The sequence below is a fragment of the Hippoglossus hippoglossus genome, chromosome 9 (assembly GCF_009819705.1).
Source record: "Hippoglossus hippoglossus isolate fHipHip1 chromosome 9, fHipHip1.pri, whole genome shotgun sequence".
Classification (NCBI taxonomy): Eukaryota; Metazoa; Chordata; class Actinopteri; order Pleuronectiformes; family Pleuronectidae; genus Hippoglossus; species Hippoglossus hippoglossus.
The window spans coordinates 9,351,096-9,374,824 of record NC_047159.1 but is presented as its reverse complement, the minus strand read 5'-3'; positions in this window follow the sequence as shown (position 1 = coordinate 9,374,824).

The window sequence follows — 23,729 nt, the reverse complement described above, 5'->3', positions numbered from 1 at the left end:
GAGAAGCCAGAAAAGTGTGTGTTTGGAGGTGTTAGTTTAACATGCATAAATATGTGCGAGGAGATCAACATGCTCGATGATGGTTGCAGACAACAAGGGTCAGTTTTTGACTTTCTCTGACTCATGTGAGTTCGTCTTTCTTCTGCATGTAACAAGATAATTCCGCCTACTTTGTCTTCTTCGTCATCTCTTCACCCACTGTACCTTGCGCCCACAGCACCTCTGCCGCCCACTGATACAAGTTTCTATTAAAGGCTCCTCAAAGACATTTTGGTTGCATGTGTTTGTGTATTTGTTTTAGAAGGATTACACAAAAACTTATCAACCGATTTCCATGAAATTTGTTGGAAGGGTGGAGATAACGCAAAAATATAGCAGATCCAGCTAAATGGGTGGATCAACGATTTTTCTTTTAACGTTGGGAGATACAACGTTAGCCTTGGCCGAAGTATACATTCTCTGAGTGCCCCCATCGTTACTCCCTCCAGGGAGGTTATGTTTTTGTCTGTGTATGTGTGAATGTTAGCAGGATTACATAAAAATGTATTAACTGATTTCTATGAAATTTTGTTCAAGGGTGAGGAATGACCCAAGGAATAACCCATTAATATAATATGATGTAGATTTGGATCATGGGTGCAGATCCATGAATTTTTAACAACCTTTAACATTGCAAAAGATTTTCAACTTTTTCTTTAATTTCTTAGAGAATAATTCTTGGATCTTGATGAAAAACAATCTGGCATGTTTAGGGGACTGATATTAAGTGTGCAATTTGGTGCAGATCCAAATAAAAATCTAGTGAACCAGGGTTTCATAAGGGGACTGTTGGGCCTTACGGGGGGTACAAAGGGCGCTCTACTGAGTGCTATGCTAGTTTTCTTGCTTAAATACTCCAGTTATCTTCCTTCTTTTTTTGCAGTTATCTATAATTTCCCCAATTGATTCAATTTCTGTGCCACAGCTGCTATTTGTTCATTTCCTCCTCTCTCTCATCATTCCTACGTGATATTTAGCAGAAGGAATTTAAGCATTAACTAATCTGACATTGAGGGATTACAATCCCTGCTCTTGGTGGAGGGCTCATCATTTATAAATAACCATATGGAAACAACAGATCATACCACGGTAAACATCCAGAGGCAGAACAATAGGATTACTTTAGTTTGTTTCTCTCTTTGCAGACAGGTTGTTCTTCTTTCCACGAGCAATTAAAAACATTTAGGAAAATCAGCTAAGTGAGGAATCTCCTCAGTGTTACATCTTTTCAGAGATGTTGTTTTATCCCTCCGCTTTTCTTTTGTCTTCCTAAGTCCCCCCGGGTAGAAATGAGGGTGGTTTATAATACCGACTGAACTACCCCATTGTTCTTAAATTGTAATCTCTCACTGAACCAAAGAGAGAGAGAAATAACAATGTAGGGAGATAAACACGTCCAGTGGCTTAAAGGTAACGAAGAACAACAACTATAAACCCGAAGGCAAGTGAGCCAGAGGTTGTCTCTGTTTGGTTGTTATTCATACTGGTGCAGCACCCATTCTAACCAGTTTGGAATGGGTAGTATGCTTGTCCTGTGGTGACGCTGGTTGCAGCTTTCTTTCTGAATCTGTAAAAGTGACCTGCAAATAGTTGTTCACATCTTTATTTAAAGCCGAGCGAAGCTCGACTCAGTTCGCAAAACCATGAACTGGAGAATCAGCTGTTGTTGCCGTTGTCGTGAACGCGCTGTTGTGGTGATCGTCCGCCGCTACAGAGAGGTGATGCCTGTTTGTTATACATGTATTAATACTGAACCACTTCATTGGGCCCTCAAAAATACACGTGTGAAGCCGATAAGATGAATTGTTCTTACGGTATGTGAGTCAAATACAGACACACAGAGATTCCTGGAATTATTAATTACATTATGAAGTGCAACACACAAAGAGATAGAGAGACATTTACTGCTCGACCAAATATAGAAGTTGTCAAAGAAATAGTATCTGCTGTCGTGTTGCAGTATTTGATCTATATCTGTATCTGTTGCAGGTCCGATCAAAGGTTTGAAATGAAACCTTCAGAAGTCTGTCTGACACAAAGCCGACAACACATGTTAATTTGAAGGACAGCGGGAGTGTGCTCAGCCTTGGTGAAGTGCTGATCTAATGGGCTTTTTGGGTGGTTTGATGTTTAGCTGCAGGTTTTCCCAACATCACACACTTGTGTCTGCAGCTGTTGCTGTAAGCATTTAGTGTGCACCAAGGCCCCATGGGGATTCCCTCAGTGCTGTCTCTCTCTCTCTCTCTCTCTCTCTCTCTCTCTCTCTCTCTCTCTCTCTCTCTCCCTCTCTCTCTCTGGGCATGTGTGCAGTGTAAAATGAATGGAATCAGTGGAATGTGTCCTCAACCCAAATGCCTGACGTCTGCAGTGCAGAGTTTAGCATAACATTCCTGTGGAGCCTCTTCCATAATAAAAGAGCTTGTGGGGCGGAGAGTGAAAGAAAAAAAAAACTTAAACAGTGAGCCGAGCATAATAAACAGTCGGGGGGGGGGGGGTTAACAACATCTCAAATCAATGTGGTCAGATTTTTAGGTTCATATTTGACTGAGAATTTCTTGAAAAGATGTCGAACTAACAACAGCGCTGTGCAACAGAGCAGATAAAGTGTGACAGAAAGTGTTGGAGCAGTGTGTGCGTGTGAGTGTGTGTGTGTGTGTGTGTGCGGGTGTGTGTGTGTGTGTGTGTGTGTGTGTGTGTGTGTGTGTGTGTGTGTGTGTGTGTGTGTGTGTGTGTGTGTGTGTGTAGTTATTAATAAAGCAGCGGAGAAGAGGCTTTGACTGTAATATCTGCACTTACCACTCAGTTTACAGTAAATCCAGCTACACGTCTCTTAGGTTTTTGGTCATAGCATCAAAATCCGTTTTTACCGTAAATCTCCTTAACTGTGAAGACTGACACATTCCTGTTTATTACTGGCTCACAGTGTGTGTGTGTGTGTGTGTGTGTGTGTGTGTGTGTGTGTGTGTGTGTGTGTGTGTGTGCTCTGTCTGTCTGCTCCTACTCACAGTAATGAGCTTCACTTCAGCTTGCTCTGCATTACTGATGAGTTGGCTGTGCAGCCTGCAGCCCCTCTGGGTGTCTTCAGGGTGTCTTGTTTGAATAACACTGACCACGCAATTAATCCCAGAACTAACCATCTGATAAGTAGCTCATTATCTTTTGTTAACACACACCCTCGAGGATTAACTTGTTAGGGAACGTTGTCCTGCGGAGACTCTTCTGTTAGTTTAAGAGCAGATAGAAAGATAAGGTGTCCTGAGTTTCCTTCATTGTTTTCAGGTTTAGGATTTAAAGTTTTTCTCAAAAACAAAATGCTATCGATATAAGGATTTTTTCGGTTTTTTGAATGTGGATGTATCTCCATTGTGGAAACAGATCGCTGCAGGGAGCAGAGTGGGGAGTTGACTCATCCTCTCCACCTTCAGTTTTCCCTCCTGATGGGAGAACATGTCAGTGTTAATGATCAGTCTGTCGTCTGATTGCTCGGTCGGTTCAGAATAAGGAAGACGTTTAAAATCTGTCAAAATACATCCAGAAAAACAGGTGAAGGTTGTGACGTACAAGGTCCTAAATACGTTTGGGTAGGTCTTACTTATTTTCTTATCAGAAATGTTGCATTCCTAGTTTGTTATTTAAATATAGATATTAGTATTATGTACATACTGATATGAGCATGCTGTAATAATACTACAAACAAAACCATTGTGGAGCGGATAAACACACTCTGACGTTCCTCAGCTACTTCACCTCACCTTCAATTATGAGGAGGTGTAAATAAGTGCAAGACTCTGATATTCCTTCATATCTGTCGTACTTAATGTGGCTGCGGCTGAGCTCTTATTTTGAAATGCTCAGAGACGGCTGCATTTGACTGTAATGAAAGTGCTGTCACATCAAATTATTCACCACCCTCACACTGTAATGCAGTAAATGCCATGTGGCCTGTAGTGTGTCAGCATAGAACACAGACGTGCAATTCACAATTTAATCACGTGAAGCAAATGAGTAAATGCGTATATTTGCTCACATTCAACTTGCAGTTTGATAATTAGTATTGACAAGTTGGACGTTATCCTCCTGTTTGTCATCGCAGGGGTTCTCTTATTCTCTGACCTTCCATTTTCCCGGTTACACCCACTTCCTGTGTTTATCTGGGCGGGTGCTTCTTGATCATTGTTAGAAAGGTGTCACTTAGGCACTAATACTGACTGACTGGGTGTGGTTAACGCAGGCAGAGGTGGTAATGAATACCTGTAAAGTGTCTGTGATCCCTAATGAAAGCACCCAGCCGGCTTCTGCAAACGTGTTAAAGGAGTGTGGGACTTTAGGTGCAGCTTTATCGTGATTGTCCACAAAAAACAGTGGTCGAGCACTCGTTGACTCTGCTGCAGCCCAACTTCAGCTCATGTCATGTTTCAATGCCGGCCTTTGTTCTCGTCATGTTTAGTTACTTCTCATTCTAAACTGAAACATCTGTTGGCATGTTCTCCACCAACAGAACAAAGACGACCTGTTCAGAGTTTCCCGACGACTAAAACACACACACGTCAACATGCTTGCGCGGCCACACCCACGCCATACAGAGCATGTGATATATGCAGGGGCACCGAGCAGCTCCGGCAGGTGGTTATCTCTCCAGCTTTGACCCATGACCTGCATCCTCAGCTGTGGTCGCTCGCTGGGGCCTGATAGTGAACCATCAATCAAAGTGAAGGAGGAAGTGGCACCATTAGGCCTCACTTATCAGCCGGAACACGACGAACCCCAGATGCAATTTCGGGTGTGAGGAGAGCATGTGTGTGTTAAACAATATGTACGGATGTATCAATGTGTAACTTTGGCCATTAGGGGTCTCTCAATCAAAACAATAACAAAGGACCGAGTTAGATAACGTCGTGATCGTGATGCCGAATGGGATCATGGGAGATGTTCTTCACCACCATCGCGCAAATTTTGTTCATGGATGAGATCATGCAATAAAGTTTTAATCACTTTTCACAGCAAATAGCAATGAATATTCTCGATCTATTACGAGTGACCGATTCAAACAGTGGACTGGCTAACTGTGTGTTTTTCCTTAAAGCGGATATGACGCGATTAAAAGGCGACCATAATGAATTGAATGGATTTCTCTGAATTTGAACATTGTTGGAAACATTTTGGATAATGTAAGCACACAAGTCAACAACATACATAATATTGGTCTAGTTGTTTGTAGACATGTTAATGAAGATTTCTTACACATTATATCTTTAACTGGTGTTAACGTTTACACCAAAAGTTATAGAATCAGACATATAAAGATCAACTATTCGTCCATAATCTTCACCCTTGATCTAAGTTGTGGACATAAACATGAACCCAGGGGTTACTACTGTATGCCAGGCTCTTTGCACATGCAACACTACTTGTTAAATGTTTATCTCTCCACCGTATGTGTTTATGAGCACAGCTGTGTCACTTATGACTCCCTCCCCGGCCGCCAGCCCCTCGCCCGCTGGCCGCTGGGCTGCGACAGATGTATGCAGATTTCTGCAGCTGCGCTCTCACCTGTTGGGTGAGAGTTAATGAGAAGTGAGATGTCACCAGCCGACCAGCTAAAGAAGAAGGGGGCCCTTCTCGGAGAGGGGCCACAGTAATCTGGGTGCCTCTGGGGCACAAAAGGAGACTGTACATGCGTCCAGTTCGCTGTTTAACACACTGACCTGGTTTTGATGCGTGTATAGAATATATTACCTCGAGGAACATGTAATTCTTTGACCCCTGCAAGACTTTATGATTAATGAAAAGACTCGACAGATATAAGCTATGTCCACAACCCTTTCTATATTGTATAGTGACTAACATAACCTGTAATGTAGTTATGCCATTAATATATATCTCATAGCCTGTGCATCGTACCTATAGAGATTCGTTAGTTTGTTATAGTAAAGATTTTGACCTTATTTAGGAGGTTATGTTTTCACGCCTGTCCGTTTGTTGGTTTGTGGGTAAACCAGTTTAAGCAAAAACTTGGTGGAAGGATGTGGAATAGGTCAGAAAAGAATCCAATTGCATTCCGGTGTGGATACAGATCAGGGGGCAAATCCAGGAATTTTTTTTTCACTTTCTTTAACATTGCGAGATATGGACAACTGTAACTACCACCAATGTGTAGCTGAGAAATGTAATGTGACCTAAGCTATAAGGCTTGTTTTGATTTAAGGGCTCTGTTGGGCCTTGGCGGAGGTATGAGTGCCATTCTAGTTTTTATTGTTTGTTTGTTAGTGAACGGGTTTCCACAAAAAATAAAGAACCAGTGAGATTTTGGCATGAATCTGGACAAAGCTGTGGATCCAGGAATTTTTATTACTTTCAGTAACATAGCAAGATTGTGACATTTTCACACATTTCCCATCATTTATTTATCTCAATGAAAACACAGGCATGTTCACGGGACTGAGATGTATGAGTGTGTGCAATTTGATTCAAATAAAAATCTGGATCTAGTGAATTTGATTGTGTTTTCATAAGGGAATTGTTGGAGGTGTGCTTAGTGTCATTCTAGTTTTATCGCTGTTTCATTCTAGTTCAGTTTTGCTGCAGTAAGTCATTCCTGCACAGCTGCTAAGTTTCTGTGCCGGTTACAAAGCAGCTAATGACAAGCTTTGTTCTTCAAAACCCAGCCTCACTCTCCTTTCTTTCTTTCTTTCTTTCTTTCTTTCTTTCTTTCTTTCTTTCTTTTTCTGTCTTTTCCTCTCTGTTTAGACTGCACACAGGTTCACACCCTCAGGCTACATGACTATGGTACATGGGAAGAGTAGTCGGAAAACTTTAAAGGAGAGAGAGAGGGGGGGGGGGGGGGGGGGGAAGAAGGAATAATGGCATGAAAAGAAAAGTATGCAGTGCAGGTATTCTGGATGTTCTGCACCTTTGGAAAAAAAGAGAAGAAAGGAAGGAGGGAGAAGAAACATACGAGATGAAAAGAGAAGAGAGAAGCGAGTGTTTGATGTGGTTTAGATGACTTAGTATTGATGTCACTGAACCCAATGAACTCACAGACACTACTCTAATAACTTTCAGTTTAAAATCTGTTTTAAAGTGTTATTATGAAGAGGGCAACCATTAAAACATCTAGTCATTTCAAATACATCCAATATTCGGAGCACTGGACGTCTAAATGTCTCATCATGTGAGATAAGATGCAGTGTGGTCAAATTTAAAAATACATTAGTTAGATGGGTGGCACCAGTCAAATGAGCTGAGCTCAGCACCTTCAGAGACAGTTACTGGGACTTCTTGAAGTTTCAGAAAACGACTCCCCGCCCTTCACATCCCCTTTCTTCTTCCACAGCTCCCCTCGCTCTTCCTGCTCCCGTCTGAGAACATTAAAGAGAACTGCTCTTTAGATCTCCACCTTGTCTGTATGGGTTGCCTCAGATGTCAAAGAGTTCATCTTGTTTTTTCTAACAAGACATTTCCCCTCTTTTCCAAACATTGACATCCTATAGAGCACAGACCTCATCTAATGAAACCACTTTTAAATTCACTAGATCTGGAATTTAATTTGGATCTGTACCGAATTGCACACACTCATTTATACCAGTGAAAAATAAATCCTGGACCTACCCCCTGACTTGAGTCCAGACCATAATTTATTGGGGTCTTCCTTGTTTTATGCCCCATCTTTGCACCAAATTTCATAGAAATCAATTGAGCATTTTTTGGGAGATCCTGCAAACACAACAAAGAAACTTGGGTAAATATAACCAAACCTTTGTTTGAAGCAACATGCACAAGCTGCAGAATGTATTTCTAAAGACACGTGTGGAACATTGAAGTTTAAATCTAAATTTTAATTGGGACGTCACTTTCGCAGGTCCGTTCTCGCTGCAACTTCTGCGCACACACTTTCTCCATAAACAGGCGATACGACATGTTGTCAGTGGTCAGGCAGACGATGTCAGGAACATCTGGAGGCTGCTAATCACTCTGTGGGCATCACCCCTGAAATCCCCTCGGACACACGCTAACCCTGAAATCCCTCCACAAATATGCTTTAATGAGTAATAATGCTGCTACAATGGCAGCCCCACCTTCTGTATCTTAATCCAGGCTTGTGTGTGTGTGTGTGTGTGTGTGTGTGTGTGTGTGTGTGTGTGTGTGTGTGTGTGTGTGTGTGTGTGTGTGTGTGTGTGTGTGTGTGTGTGGGTGCAGTACACTGATCTGAGTACCCATATGCTGGCTCCTTTGAACCCATTAATCAAGGGTTGGAATTGTCGGAGAAAAAAAGCATTAACAAAATATACAGGCTTGAACGGGATTAATTCCAGAGCGGTTGTTAAAAAAGTATTAATTCAGTTCCTCTTCAAAAGATCATATTTGTATAAGGTCATGGAGATCACAGCTCTAAGCTGGAGACAAAGAGCTGGGATTTGGGAGCTGAGTGTGCATATTGCTGCTGAGAAGGAGAGAGAGAGAGAGAGAGAGAGAGAGAGGGTGTCGAGGAATAGAGTTAAAAGAAAAACCAATAGGAGGAGGAGTTTGGTTGTGAGGCAAAATTGGGGAAAAGGCATCATAGAGATTTAATTCACTGTCAGATACAGAGTGATTAGATAAATTCTAACAGACACACACTCAGGGTGTTTTCTCCAATGGCTAAAGTATATGAATCCACTTCATCATTTTCTGAGCACTGCAGAAGTCTTCTCTTACAAATGTGTTTCCACCTTTTCATTGAGTTCAATCACAAAGTGGTTTACGGGCCACAGATTAAATTACGACTTTATTTTTGTAATATATAATCAGATTTTTCCTCATTTAATGATGAATTAATTATAATAATATTATTACTTTTTTTACAATTAAATTACAACCTCATTCTGATAATATAACCTTTTTTCTCATTTAATTAAATACTTATCTTAATTATCTATACCTTAATCTTTTACTTCATTCTTGTCAGTAACTTGATTCTTGTATCACCTTATTCTCAAAATCTCAAATCCAAAACTTCAATATGGTGCAAAACAGAAAACACACAGGAAAACAATAAAGAGACAGAACACAGATCTTAACTGCAAAACAAAACATCTCTTCACAGCTGCATTAGTGTGAATCCCTTATGCACCCGTCTAAAGCTTCTTTGCTTCTATATCCACCAATAAAATGTCAAAGACAGTTCATGGACCTGGATACAAGAATCAATATTAGAAAATATCTCCCTTTTTTATACAGAACATCTTAAAACATTTTGCAGCAGCCTCACATCTCTAGTAAAGTCATCTTGGGTGTACAGAATACAATTCATGCTGCGATTTCATTGCTTAGCACATGCTGTACTTTGATGATGTAATTAACCCTGTGAGTCTATAATTAGTAAGGCCCATGGAATTAGATTTTCTCTCAGATCAGGTTAAATGCTGCAGTGTGAGGTGGCTGTATGTGCCTTTGTGTATTGTGGCGCGTTTGACTATGTTTAGAAGGATTTTCCCCCGCCTCGTTGAACCTCTTCCAAAAGCAAACCTAAACCTTCGTGTGTTGCTTGATTTCCTGCTCAACCTAAAGGTCAGGTGTGGATGGTTTCAGTCTTTTCCTGCACAGTCATTATGACGGCGAACACCACGTCAGCAACAAGAATGCCTCAGTGCGCCCGTGTGCTCCTAACTCCTGTAATCCTAGCAATGCCGAGGGAAACTGAGCTCTGTAATAACAACACTTGTGCGTCCATTGTTTACGCCGGGCGCTCTCTATTTTTAGAGCAGGGACTCCTTTTTTTAGCCACAGCGACACAAACAGATTTGGCAAATCACAAAGTCTTTATTGTGTTTTTAGCAAACGGGCCGTGATGTCATGGCTGAGGTGGAGCGGCTGTGAGTAAGTAAACAGACCAGTTTTGCAGATTATAGTGTTTATTTCTGGAATCAGGGGAATCCGGTGAACTGGTGTTTTCTGCCCCTGTGCCACTGACTAACCCTTTTATAGACGGAGAAAACAAAAGGAGTGTTTTTAATGAAAGTCAGACACAACACGTCTCTGTTAGAAATGACTCAGACTTTTCTTTCGACGATGTGCTGGATGAGTTTAGTTTGAAAAAACAGTGCTTTAAGACTTTTCAAAGTTTAATATAGGTGACAATAAACTCAAATACATTTCTGTGGCCTCAATCCAAACTGGATATTGAGCCGGGACGATAGATTAACATGATTATGAAGATTATTTACTCCTGTACTTTAAATACATAAGCTGATTATGCTGAACACTTAGATTAAAAGGGTATTACACATGTTTGAGGAATCTTGGGCCCTTTTTGATCTTAGCAGCTTCATAACGTTTCCCTCAAATTTGTTCATTATGTCCATAAAGTATACAAAAGATAACAATGCCTCAGCTGAGGTTTAATTACTCTGTTGACTTTGCATTTTTTGTATTAACTGTTCATCCCTTTCATATACACAAGAGGTACAACTGTGCTTCACTTGAAAGTGCCTCCTTTCAGATCTGCAATCCAGCAAGTTGAACTGCTCTCTATCGCTAAAGCTGCTGTGTTGTCAAGAACATCACGTGATCTCCGCGGCGGAGGTAATACGTCACTTCCTGTCTCTGTCTGCTGCACCCGGCTGCTCCACCTCTCGCCTGAATAATGTGGAGGATTTGATGCTGTTGTGAACGCGTCTGTGCAGAAAACCTCCAGCTGTGTTGTGCATGTGTGAAATGCAAACTGCGGGTAAACTCTGTGGCCAATTCACCCGCAGGTCATGTCTGAAAATGGCTTTAGACTTGGCTGAGTCAGCTGGGGTTAGGGTTAGAGCTGCCTTGCCAAAGAGCACATAAACAGTAGCAGTGGTTTACAGACAGCATCATCAATTCACCATGGACTGTACATAAAGATGTTCTCCTACTATCCAGAAATGATGGCAAAATATCCTGGATACCAAGGCTGCCATCTTGCGCGGATGACATCAGTTGGAGCCAGAGTCTGTGCTGTAGCGATCAGGGGTTCAGATCCAATCGATACACGAGCTCGACCAATCATGAGTCAGTGTCAGCTGTCAATCATGAGATATCACCTTGCTTTTCTGGCATCAAATAACTAATTTAAACCAAACGTACTGGAAATATTAGCACTTGAACAAACACCAGTGTGATAAGAACTATACCTAAAATGACAGAAACCATCATTGTGAAAATTGACGTGTGTTTTGACATTTTAGGTTGGCCCATGTCCCATCCACTAACACGGAGGAGGCAGGGTTTATGACCTATACTACAGCCAGCCACCGGGGGTTGATTGAGACGATGTAGCTTCACCTTTGAGGAGTCGCCATGTCGTCCATCTTTGTTTACGGCCTTTGTTCCCCACAACACTTTGACTGAATTCAGGAACTCAAACCAGCTCCTGGATAGAAAGTCATAACGCTCTCTGGGTTTCATGCAAGAAAATAACTTTCTCATGCAAAAAGCTGTGATGAGGAGTAATATCAGTCGGTGTCACCTGTGTAATGACTGATATTGTAAAAGAGCCCTTGCTCTCTAGTGTGCCGAACCTCACAGCTCCACACAATTGTCACGTAACCACACTGTTTGTCTGTAATTATTATACTCTCATCTTTGTGGTTATCCAACATCTATACAAGGAAACAGCTGATCTGCGTGGATTTGCAAGCACTACTGTTTTGAGAGCCAAGCACTTTCAGAACTGCTCATGTACAGCAACAGGATTTTCCCCTGCTGAGGGGGAGAACTTTCACAATGACACATCTAGCGGGCTTTTGTTTTCTCAGGGGGAAAGAGAGGAGAAACTCTGAGCCTGCAGATCCGTAAAACTCAGGCATGCACACATGTTGCTTCTGCACGTGGAGGAGAGAAGCGCGCCTGTGCATGACCTCGTTGGTAATGAAGTTTAGTCTGAGATGGTGTAAAATTAAAGCTTGCATCCTTTTTATGTGGTGACTTCTGAAACATCTTTGTCTGCAGAAAGTATATGGGAAAAAATGAAAAGCACATGATTTTCTTTTTTCACTGCTTTAACTGCTTAAGTGAGTGGAAATTGCAACATGCAGCATGTAATTATCAATGTAATGTTTAAGACGTGAGAGAATAGCTGAAATTATGTCCAACAGCCGGAATATTTCTTTACTTAGACCTTGACCTTAGATCAACTGTATACATCTATTTTGTGTATTTGAATTGTACTTGCATCAATTGCATGTGCAACTTTATCTATTCTTTGTCATTTTGTATAAAACTATATGGCAAGAGCTTGAAGACATAAATGACTGCATGCTACTTTATAGATTCGTAAAAGGTTTATATTACATTTGCTGCTACTAAGAAATTGTGTTAGTTACATCACTTTGCAGCTAATGTTTTTGAATTGGTCTGCTTTTGCACAGTCATCATTTACTAGACTGTTAGCTCCCAGAGTATTTTTGTCAGATTTTATCATGCATTGCACATTTCTTTAGTTTGTATTTAAATGTCAAGCACACATCAATTTTTCAAACAGTAAAAAAAAAAAGGAGTGCAAAAAAAAATGCAAGTGTAGTCTGTAGTCTGCCCCAAAAGTATCACAGCCCATCATGCACTGCTGCAAAAGTCAACCAAGTCGAGTACAATCGATCAGTTACTGCACAGGAGTGCTCGTATCCTCCAGGGCCTCCAGTGCTCAGTGCAGCTGCTTGTCTTTGAACTACCTCAAAAGACAATTCAGCATCTAAAAGCCCCTCTTCTCTCTAATTACATGGTCGCTATATTATAGGGCGGACGTAGAATTCTTAGTATTCTCCTTTGCCAGAGCTTTGTAAATGGTAAAATCAGAGCTGGGGCTGCTCTCTCTGGTCTTCGTGACTACCCGACTACTGAAGCTGCTGTATATCCTCTTTTAAGCTGGCAAATTGACCAAGAACATTTTATCATGCAAAGTAAGGTCTGTTGGATAATTGATGGAGAAGTGAAGGGCGTGCACGCGGAATAATAATAACTGTCATCAAAAGTTTTTACCATCAGAGAGTGCTTTAATTACTTTCTTTAAACTCTAATTCAAAAGTAAATGTTTTTTCATAGAAACACAGGTTTTTAATGTGACGTGCATGTTAGTGTCTCTCTGCGAGACGCTTGATGAATCTGTGAAAGCCTCCTGCAGAATCGAGGACCAGTCAAGTAAGAGTGGAAAACTACAGCTGAACCTCCGTCCTGACATCCAATATGCTTTTCTTGCATTGTTTTGACGGCGACACCTTGGGCTCTCAGCGGAGAAAAACAAAGGCTTTGTGACATCCAAGACTTTTCCAGGTGGGCTTGTCCACCCTTTCTCTGTTTTTCCCTCCACTAACACAAAAGAGGAGATGTAGGTTAAGATATCTGGGGCAATGCATAACTGTTCGACTGACCCGCTTCTACATTCAAGCCGGTCTCGATTCGATGGAAGCAGCTGATTTGACCTACATCCGCGGATACAAAGATGTGCATGTGTGTCACCTAAAATAGTCTTGAAGCGGAGGACGATTGATTAGAATACGAAAACAGAGAAATGTCTCATATTTGTATACATTCGGATTGTGCAAGACGAGAGCAAGAAGCATCTGAGTCATTCGGCAAGTTCTGAATCAAACCGCGGCGAGAGCAGGTTTTAAATTGATACTTGAAACACAAGTGAAGCTTTTAGTCATATGTGAATCTGATGAGATGCAAGATGGAGGAGAGAGAAATGTCAGATAGATAAAACTGTTGTGAAGGGAATGCCCTCCTGTAAGTCATCCATGCAGGCAGCTTGTAATGACCCATTGTTATGTTTTATTGTTAGGTGACCTCTAAAAGCAAAGGAGGAGGTGAAGTAGCTGTACGATCGAGTCCTTGCTGGGGTGGATGGATCAATAAAAAGCAAGACAAGTCACGTTGGAGACAAACGTTTATCTATCCACAACCGTTCCACAACCTTATCTCCCTGTAGCCATGACGCTGAAGCTCTTCTATTCTGAAGCATTTATATTCACCCCAACCACAACTTTCCCTAAAACTAACAGAGGTTCTGTTCCTAAACCAAACTGTGACGTTGGCCATGAGATTACATGATGACAAATGTCTGGTTCACCCACCTCTGCTATGCTATGGGTCATAACCAGTAATGGGGAAAAGTGACACATTAAGGCTGTCACAGTTTTAAGTAGTTTTCTAAGTAATCCAGCAGAGAGTGTTCCCTATCAGCTAGACCTATTGACCTATTAGTAAACTAGTAAATAAAAATGGATATATGTATTATATATGATCGTAAATGGATTGCATTCAAATTTGAGTGAAGAAATTGTGTGTGTTTGCTCAAAATCATTCAGACTCTACGACTTGTATGGTCATTCATTGCTGATTTTTTGACTATGAAAGCAAAACACATATGGTCAGCTTTGTGTGTGTGTGTGTGTGTGTGTGTGTGCGCGTGTTTTGTATGCAGGAGTTTGTGTGTGCACGTGTGAGTATATCTAGGAGGGGGAAAGGAAGTGTTTCAGAGGGAAGTGGATTAACGGCAGGATACAACAGAGACACTCACAGTCACCAACAGTCACATACGCCCGACTGAACGTTAACAATACACGTGTATGAGAGAGACGGAGACAACAGATGATGGAGACAGAAAGAGAAGAAAACGACGGATGGAGGAAGTGAAAATGTGTCACTATCAATGCTTTTTTTTAAATCAATTTCTACAATGATGATGTGCAAAATGTGCATCGGTAACTCTTTTTGATCACCAAATAATTTTTGGGGATCTGTTATATATGGGTATATGGGTTCACACTTCCCAGTATAAATAGAGCTTGAGAACATGAGTGGCACAAACAGGTTGTTTACAGGACACAGTGTTGACAACCCATAATCCCCTGAGGTTCAAGGTATAGGGATCAAAACTAATTCCAGTGCAGTTGAAGGAAGGTGACGGAGCAGTCTGCAGTCTTTGGCGTCATTTTTCATTTCTGATGCTGCCTCAGAAAACATGAAGCAATTACTGGAAACAAGACTTGAGTTAAACTCACTTAGGCCTTCCCAACACAGGCTGTGTGTCATATGTCCTCCAACCCATAAATCCCTGCAGCATGTGGTCGTTTCCCGTCGCCGCTCTGATTATTTCCGGACTACCAATGAACTGCAGCACAGTTCACGTGGAAGGAGATTAAAAATACAGTCTCAGTTGTTGGGATGTGCAAAAACTGATTCACTTTGCATGTGGACTGAGCAAATGAAAAGCTGCAACAACGTCCGAGTGTTGATTGGATGAGGCTGTGCACATATTTACGTATTTATCATGTATTTATGCAGCTCATCACATAGTGGTCTTGCGGTTTTTGCAGAAACAGAGTAAGATTAGCTTCTGTTTTTTCTGAGAACTGTAGCCACCTCTCACCTGAATACTGTGGATAAGCTGCAGTGGACGGCCAAGACAGGGTGAATGTAGGGCAGCCAGAGTGCGAATATGCCACTTTAAGTGGATGACTGCACAGTAAATATCCCCCTAAGATGTCTATCTGTACTTTTCGTGGGAGATTTATTCTAACCGAGCCTGGAAAAGTTTATTTTTGGAGCCCCAGTTCCTTTTTTAAAGGGACTATTCTATTTCCAGCTAACAACATCTTGTGGTTTCTATCTCTGGCTATCAGTGTTTCCAAAACCGGCACAGCCTAAACGTGTCAGGGCATAATGTATTCCACGCTGCTCCCGGAATAATTTCATGTGATTGGGGTCACGTGATCGTTGGTATGCAGCGGAGGACTTGCGGCAGGAAATGAAGGGGACGTTATGTGAAAATTCCGTCAGCTGATTCCAGTCATTCGGATCTGCTCACCTTGTTAAACTATCTTCTCGTGGCAAGAGAAACTGCACGTTATGACTGCAGGTGCTGTTCTGTTTGGGTAAATGCAGTTTGCTAAATGATAGCCTTGGGATGTGGCAGTTATCAGCCATTTAACTGTATGACTGTCTGTCTGCTTCCCTTCCCATTGGAAGGTTGGTTTTGTGTTCCGATAATGTTGAGACATGAGGGCCTTGTCATTTGCCGATTCTCTATGACTGTGTGTCTGTCTTTGACTCACACTGTTGGAGTCCCTGCAGGGTGGAGATCAGTTTGATTCAGACAGTCTTGAAGTGGTCAGAGCCCCACCCTTTCCCGTCACACGGAAATAAACGTGTGTAGTGAAAATATTCATACATTTCACTTTCACTCTGTCTGTTCAACACATTTTCTGGCCAGAGATATAGGGACTCATGTGCATGTGCATGTGAATGGAAATGAAGCAGTGGGTGTGTGTGAACCATCTGCCTGAGGGTGTGTGTCCCTGTGTGTGTGAAGCATGCATTGTCAGTTACAAGCAGCAGGTCTCTACGCGCCAGACACCTGTGCGTCGTTCATTAACCAGACAAAGCAACCGCACAGTTCAGCATGAGCACATACAGATGCACACACTCCACTGCCAGTGCACCAGTAAACATGCTGAAAAACATAGAATTAAGCCTCTTTCTTCTGAACCCGATGGTGGCAAACAAACACGGGGCATGCACGCAGAGGTTTGACCACATGGCTCAGCTGCACATGAAACATGCAGAGTTCAAAACACAGGCATGGTCGTTTCATGTTGAAACAACATGGGAAACAGTGGCATGGAAAATGCAGCGTGCAGCTCCTGAGACAGACCCGAGTGAAGGCGGCAGATCTAAGCTGCAGTGATAAAGTGCCCTCAGCTGTCCGCACAGCCACAGCTTTATTTTAAGAGCCTGTGCACTCAGGGTGATGTCCTAATAGACTGAGTGAAACGTTACACAAGGCTTGTTTACAGCCAAAGTCTGCACACTCTGAAGGACTCTAGAAACTAGCCTTTATGCATTGTGCAAAATATACTTATTGGAATATTGGATGATCATTTGTAGGAGTTTTAGCTGCAGCTGCACTTCCACAGCTTTCTCTTGCCAGAAGGAAACAGTATTAGTAACAAACTTGTGTCCAGTATGCAATGACTTTCTTTAGAAGTGGACACTGTAAGCACCTCACTACAGTGGTCCTATTTTTGTTCCTTGTTTCCTTGCACTCTTTCACCCTCTACCTCAGATGATTAGATGAAGACCTTGTGTTAATGGGATTACTGGGCCTTTCCACCTGCCGCAGCATTATGGGTAAAAGGGAGCATCTCTTTAAAGTCAGCAGATCCCCTGTTGAAAATCTTAAAACTCCATTTCATTAGCTTAAAGGAGCAGCTGACACCGAAGCTGCAGTCGCATCTGGTCAGACACCAGGGAGACAGTGTCCTCACTTGCCTGTGTGTGACAAACAGATTAAAAAGAGGGTGAAATTGAGAGAAAGGGGATTAAATATAATAGGATATTCTATTTATCTGTTTAAACTCTCTCCGCGCTTCTTCTGAAGATCAGAGGGGATGAGACGGAGCTGCTCCCTCGTGTTGACAGGGGGGTTCCATGTCTTCTCAAGTACGTTTCAACAGGACAGATGCTGTGTGCGAAGATGATGATATCTCCGTGCATGAGCCCACCCTGCTCCTCGAAAGGTTGTGTTGTCTAGCGCTGATTCTGTGTGAGTGCCGCGTGTCTGTGGTCGACACCAGGGCCTCGTGCAATGTCGTGCGGTGGAGAGACAGACCCCCAAAGACTCGGTGCCACCCAACCTGTGCGTGAGAACCAGAGCAAGGCGACTACACTGAAATCCTAACAAGCAGACGCACAGACCCAGACAAATCCCCCTACCCACAAACACACACACATGCACTGCAAAGGTGCCCCTGTGGGTTTGTGAGCCTGATTGTCCAGCATGAAACAGAAACAGAACATGAACAGAAAGAACCACAATCGCCACTTAAAACAAGTCGAGTAAATATGAGTGTGTGTCTGTGTGTGTGTGTACAACAGCAAATTACAACCAGACCCCTCACTCAAAAAAACATCAGACACCTGTAGAGTCAACAAGTGGCCCCTTGTACCGTGTTTCTGGGAAATCACATTCCTACTGGGAAAAGTCCTTTTATAGCAAAAACAAGAGGTCACGTTTTGGACGTATTTTAACAAATATCATGCACATTTTGAGTTTTCACATCACATCATTTCTGCAGATTTCTCAGCTGCACAGTCATTAGCAGGTGTACACGTGTTTCTGATAAAGTGTTCGGTGAGGGAAAGTCCCATTATGCTTATTCAAAAGTCAAATATCCTCAGTTTTACAGTGAAGACATGGAATTCTGCCGCTGGCTATTCAGGCCGACAGAAATACTCGGAAGTAAAATCAGGTTCTGTCCTGCAGGATCGTGGAAGAGTGGAACATGAGGTGGCTTTTCTTTTTTATGTGCATACAGTGATTTAAGTGAATCCATGTTTTAAAAGTAATTATTGAAAAACAGCCCAATGTTGACATGATCAAAAATTTAAATATATCTGTTTGGCTTTTCTCGGTAGTAAATGCAGCATTGTGGTTTTGTTTAGTCTTGTGAGTCCATGTGGACTTGGAATCAAATTGAAAACACTCGTAAATATCAATCCCTGATAATTGCCTGTTTTTTTTCATCAAGATCCACGAGTTCTTCTCTGAGGAAGATCCGCCCCCCTGATCCAGATCCTCACCAAAAGTTAATGGGTTCTTCCTCTGATCATGTCCAACCTCTCTTTCATTAAAATCAATGTGTAATCCTGCTAACAAACAAAGAAACGCAGACCAAAACGAAACTCCTTGGAGATGTAGAAGTTGTGATACTAAAGCTAATGATGTCTTCTTCTGCATGACACATACAAAGTGAAGGGGCTCACGTATTTACACAGAATATTTATCTCAGCTCCTACACTTTCCCTTGTTTACAGAACTCAGCTGACACAGATGGCTGCAGATGTCAAAAGGTAAACAGAGAATACGGAGAACTGGAGCAAGTGCTAGACCACCGTGGTGGCTTTCTGCACACACTGTGGTGGGGTCCCGTTACCTGTAAATTCTGTGAAATCTTGCAGCTACACGTGGAGCGAGGGGGGGGGGGGGGGGGGGGGGACAAGGTGAAAAAGGAGAGGAAAAGAGAAAGCATACTTGAGGGTGGATGGAAGAGGGAAAGTGTGGCACAGGGAGCCAGCATCCAGTCTCATGCTGTTTTGGGCTAATGGAATCTCAGGCTGACCTGCAGTGGAACAGCTCATTTTGCGATCATGGCAATCGTCATTTTGGGAAATCAAATGTCACATTGAATTAGTCTGCATTTGGCCGTGGGTGCATCTACAGGAAACTGACCACAGTTGTACACAGTGAGAGTGAAATGCTCTTTCTGTCCCCCCCCCCCCCCCCCCCCCCCACTCACGTCATCTCCTCTCCAGGCAGCCAGATAACCTCGGAGACAAAAGGGTTTCCTGTCAGCCAGATAATCATCTGACATTGCGCTCACTTCCTCCACGCTGTCAGCCCCCACTGACTGCAGGGGGGGGCTATAACATGGGCCAGCTCTCAACTTTTTTTGTCAGCAGGCTGATGTGACAAAGTGCCGATTCTCGATCTGAGTCAGTGACTGGTGCGAGGGTCAGAGGTCAGGGATCATCATACTCCATTAGAGGGGTCAATCCAATGATGACCTGCCTCTTTGGCCCGTTCGCCACAACGCAGACACCAACACTGAGATCTAGGTAACAGATACTGGGTTTGAGATGAGTTTACTCTGCAAGACATGGAAATATTTGACTTTAATGACAGTTAAACACAAACTTTTGTTAGATTTAAGTGTCAGGATCAGAAAGTAAATCACTTTTTATCCCCTATGAAGTTTTGAGTGAAAAAAGAGAGCAGAGAGATGCAAAATAAGATAAAATACCTATTGGTGCATGCATCAGCTTGTCCTAGCATCCGCACTGTATGTGTGGGTGTGTGTGGGTGGGTGTGTGTGTGTGTTTGTGCGAGAGAGACAGAAACCAGGTCACAGCATCAGGGGGGATTCCTCTGCTGAAGGAAACTCCACTTCGCTTGACGCTCTCTTCACAGTAACGCATCATGGGCACCGTGGCCGAGGTTGTTTTCATTTCTGAAAAGTGATTTATAAAGGACGTCATATAAAAGCTAAAACTTGGAAAATTCTGTGCCCACTTGTTTATGCAACCTGATAAAACAAGTTTAAACTCTGCAATTTTATGTCAGAGCATTAAAACAACCTTATTCTTGTCAGTACAGACTGTTCAGAACTCAGCTGTCAGGCTTTTAGCCAAAGCTAAGAGACAAGCTAGCAATGGTTTCGTCTCTTTAAAATGACTCCCAGTCGACTGTTTGAGAATAGAGCTTACTGATGACTTTTCAGATCCTCCATGGTCTCTGTCTCAGCTATATCTTTGAACTCTTAGTACCATGTGCAACTGCATGTACTTTGAGGTTCTCGGGCAAAGGTCCGCTCCAGCAGCCCGGAGGAAAACCACAGGAGACATGTCTTTTACAGTCAAGGCTCGAGAAAGACCCGCTTGCAAAGTTTAGGTTGGATGAGTCGAGTCCTTTAAGTCACTTCTTATTTCATCTAAAAGCCGAACTCTTAGTCCCATATAGCAAAATTGTTTTGGCCCAGATTTGGCCCACACCCCACATCATCACATATTGCATGATGACACATGGATAGTCTGGGCCACAAGTAAACCACAGCAATACCGCATGTCAACAAAACCTTGTTTTGAATTATTCGGCCCATATTCACCATTTTCCACATGGGCCAATATTTGATTTGGGCCATATTTGGGCAACTTTAGGCTCACGTGCATTTTCTTTGGACCAAAAGAAGACCACAAGCTGTCTTTACCTGAAGTGGCCCACGTCAGTATGCTACGCATCAAATTGTGTTTACCTCTTCCTTTTTTAAATTGATGATTTTATGCCTGTTTTATTTTGCTGGCACTGTAAAACTTTAAAAGTGCTACATAAATCAAGTTTGTTATTAATATTATTGTATTGTTCATGCATGAAAAGTTATGGTCTGTCTGTATTTATATGGCACCTTTCTAGTCTTGATGACCACTCATTGATTGGCATTCACCCACATTCATACGGTGCATCTATGGGCAGCACTTTCTTTCTATGAGGCTTCAGTATCTTGCCCTAGGACACTTCGGGATGCAGATGGAGAAGCCTGCGCACATCTGGGCCGACCTTCTGGTTAGCGGATGCCCACTCTACCCCCTCAGCCACATTGACATTAGATGGTACAGATCCTCACCACATGTGACCACGCACACCAACAGTCCCACACACACACACACACACCTACCTGCCACCCGCACTGACAAGGGTTGAAAGCATCCCGAAGAGAAAGAGCTCTGAGTCATGTGCTCGACTGCTGTGCGGTAACCTATCTCCCTCTCTCTCCTCACTCTGCACCACGTGGTCTGGGCATGTTTTAAGATGCTGCACTTTACACACTGTGACTCACCCCGACTCACTTGTCTAAAAAGGTCACAGCGACGTCTCATAACTGCACCGATCACAGGACCACGTGGTTAGAAACCCATAGCAGCTTCTTTGCAGTGATTACTGAAACAAAGACGTAGATGTGAAGATAAGTTGATTGAAAGGTCAACTCTTTCATCACAACTCGCTTGGTTATCAGAGAAAGGAATTATCAGCCCAGTCAGAGAAAGAGGTTTGAAGAAGTGCCGGTAGTTTCCTTAAACTGGAGTTATGATATAGTACAAAAAACCATCACAGATAACATATGTGCGGTATAGTATCATTTGTCAGGTGCATTTTTGCATGTTGCTACACACCAAGCAAATATTGTGGAGATAAATTTCAGCATCTGTATCTGCTCTTGGTGTTAAGCCTTGGAAAGACAAAGAAAGAACAATCACAGGATCAACTATTTTGGTTGATAATCATTAGTTCAACCTTAATGTTGATTAACATTTCTAAAAGAGAGCAGATTGTAACATCTGTATCTCTATCCTGACATGCATATTGATCAATGAGAACTTTTCATGCCAAGAGTAAGATTATAATATACATTATAAAGTGTGGACCCACTAACCAGAAGGTTGGTTAATCCCTGGCTCCCAGAGTGTAATATAGAAAGTGTTCCATATAGAAGAGCTGTACAAATGTGTGGAAATGGGTCAATGTGACTTGTGCTATAAAGAACTTTTATTGATCAGAAAAGTGATATACAAATAGTCCATTGACCAGATTTACATGTGATATATTATGTACCACAACCCTCATCACTAACTTGACCTTTCATCATTTCAAAAGAAAAATGCAAAATATTGCTATGCTAAATATTTAAAAAAACATTTCAGGAATAACTCTGCAGCTATGTATGAAGGGCAAGAGCAAATTCTGAAGTGTTTTGTTTTTTATATTACGGCTTAGATTTTCAGCATATTTTCATGCAAGTCTTTAAAAACCTTGGCCTCAACATAAGCCTCCGATTGCACAAGTAATTTCTTTTTAAATTACAAGCACTAATAACTAGTATGAGGAGAGTGTCTTCATGAGGGAAAATGAAGTTCCCTTTACAGCTTAACCCACTGGCCTACCTGCAGAATCTGATTGTATTCTTCAAAGCTAAGACGGCCGTGTAGTATAATTCCCAGGTGATGAATCAAAAGGAAATTGAAACTGTGTCTTTAACTCTTGCAGAAAAGCGTCTCTCCATTGAGCTCCGTAGAACAGTTGTCGTGGTGACTAAGACGAGCATTGTGCATCATGTAGCTCATGTTCACTCTGTAGCACGGAGCGTCTGCTGCCCCCTCAAAAGCACTGAAGGCCAAACTGCTCATCGTCACACTGCTCCCTGTTCTCTTCACTTTGCACTTCGCCGTATTGTGCTCTGTCCTTTCTCTCCTTCGCTTTCTGCTCTCAGCCTGAGTCACTGCTCCCGGGGGGGAAATGAGGGGGTAAAGATGAATCATTCCTGGGGGTATGTGTCTGCTTGTGAGCGTGTGCGAGTTCGAGTGCGCACACGTGTATTTCCCAGGCGACTGTGTGATTCAGTCATGTGGGTTGTGAAACCTGAGTAGTGGGCTGAGACAGAGAGGAGCAGCAGCACGATGGTGATCAGGCGGCACAGGGCAGAGACCCTCTTCTCCTCTTCTCTGGCCCTTTTCTCCTCCTCCTGCCCTTTTCTCCTCCTCCTGCCCTTGGAAGGACACAACAGCTGCACCAGGCAGACAGCACAGACCCTCAACAGAGACAATACACATATGATTCCTCCTAGAATAAAGGGACTAAAAGACGGCATGAAGCGTGTGCATGTCACGGAACAGCTTCATATTCTGTAAACCAAACGTCACTCCATTATTCCTGCAGTGTTACAGGTTCATTGTCTATGCTGTTTCTGACCATGATCCATTACAGCCATTTACAGCAGAGAGTAGGTCCAGTTTGCACTTAGCCAGGGCAGGGTTAATGCATCTTTATGGGGCAGGACAGCTGTCGAGTCCCTCTTACACAGCCCAGGGGACGGCCCAATTACTGCACAGGGACCCACCTCTGACTCAGTGACCTCCCATCCTGCTACTGGTTGACCTTTCACCCCTCCCTGACAGTCCTCTCATTGACCGTCCAGTGGCTTTTGACGCGTAGGCTCTTGTGTCTGCTCCTGCTCCACACTCCACTCCTGTTTCTTTTTTGTGAATAACTTATATTTTTGTTCTTGTTTGAGTATATTAAATATATGTTTGCTATTTATTGCCATCCTCCTCTGATTCCTTTATGAATTGCATTGTTG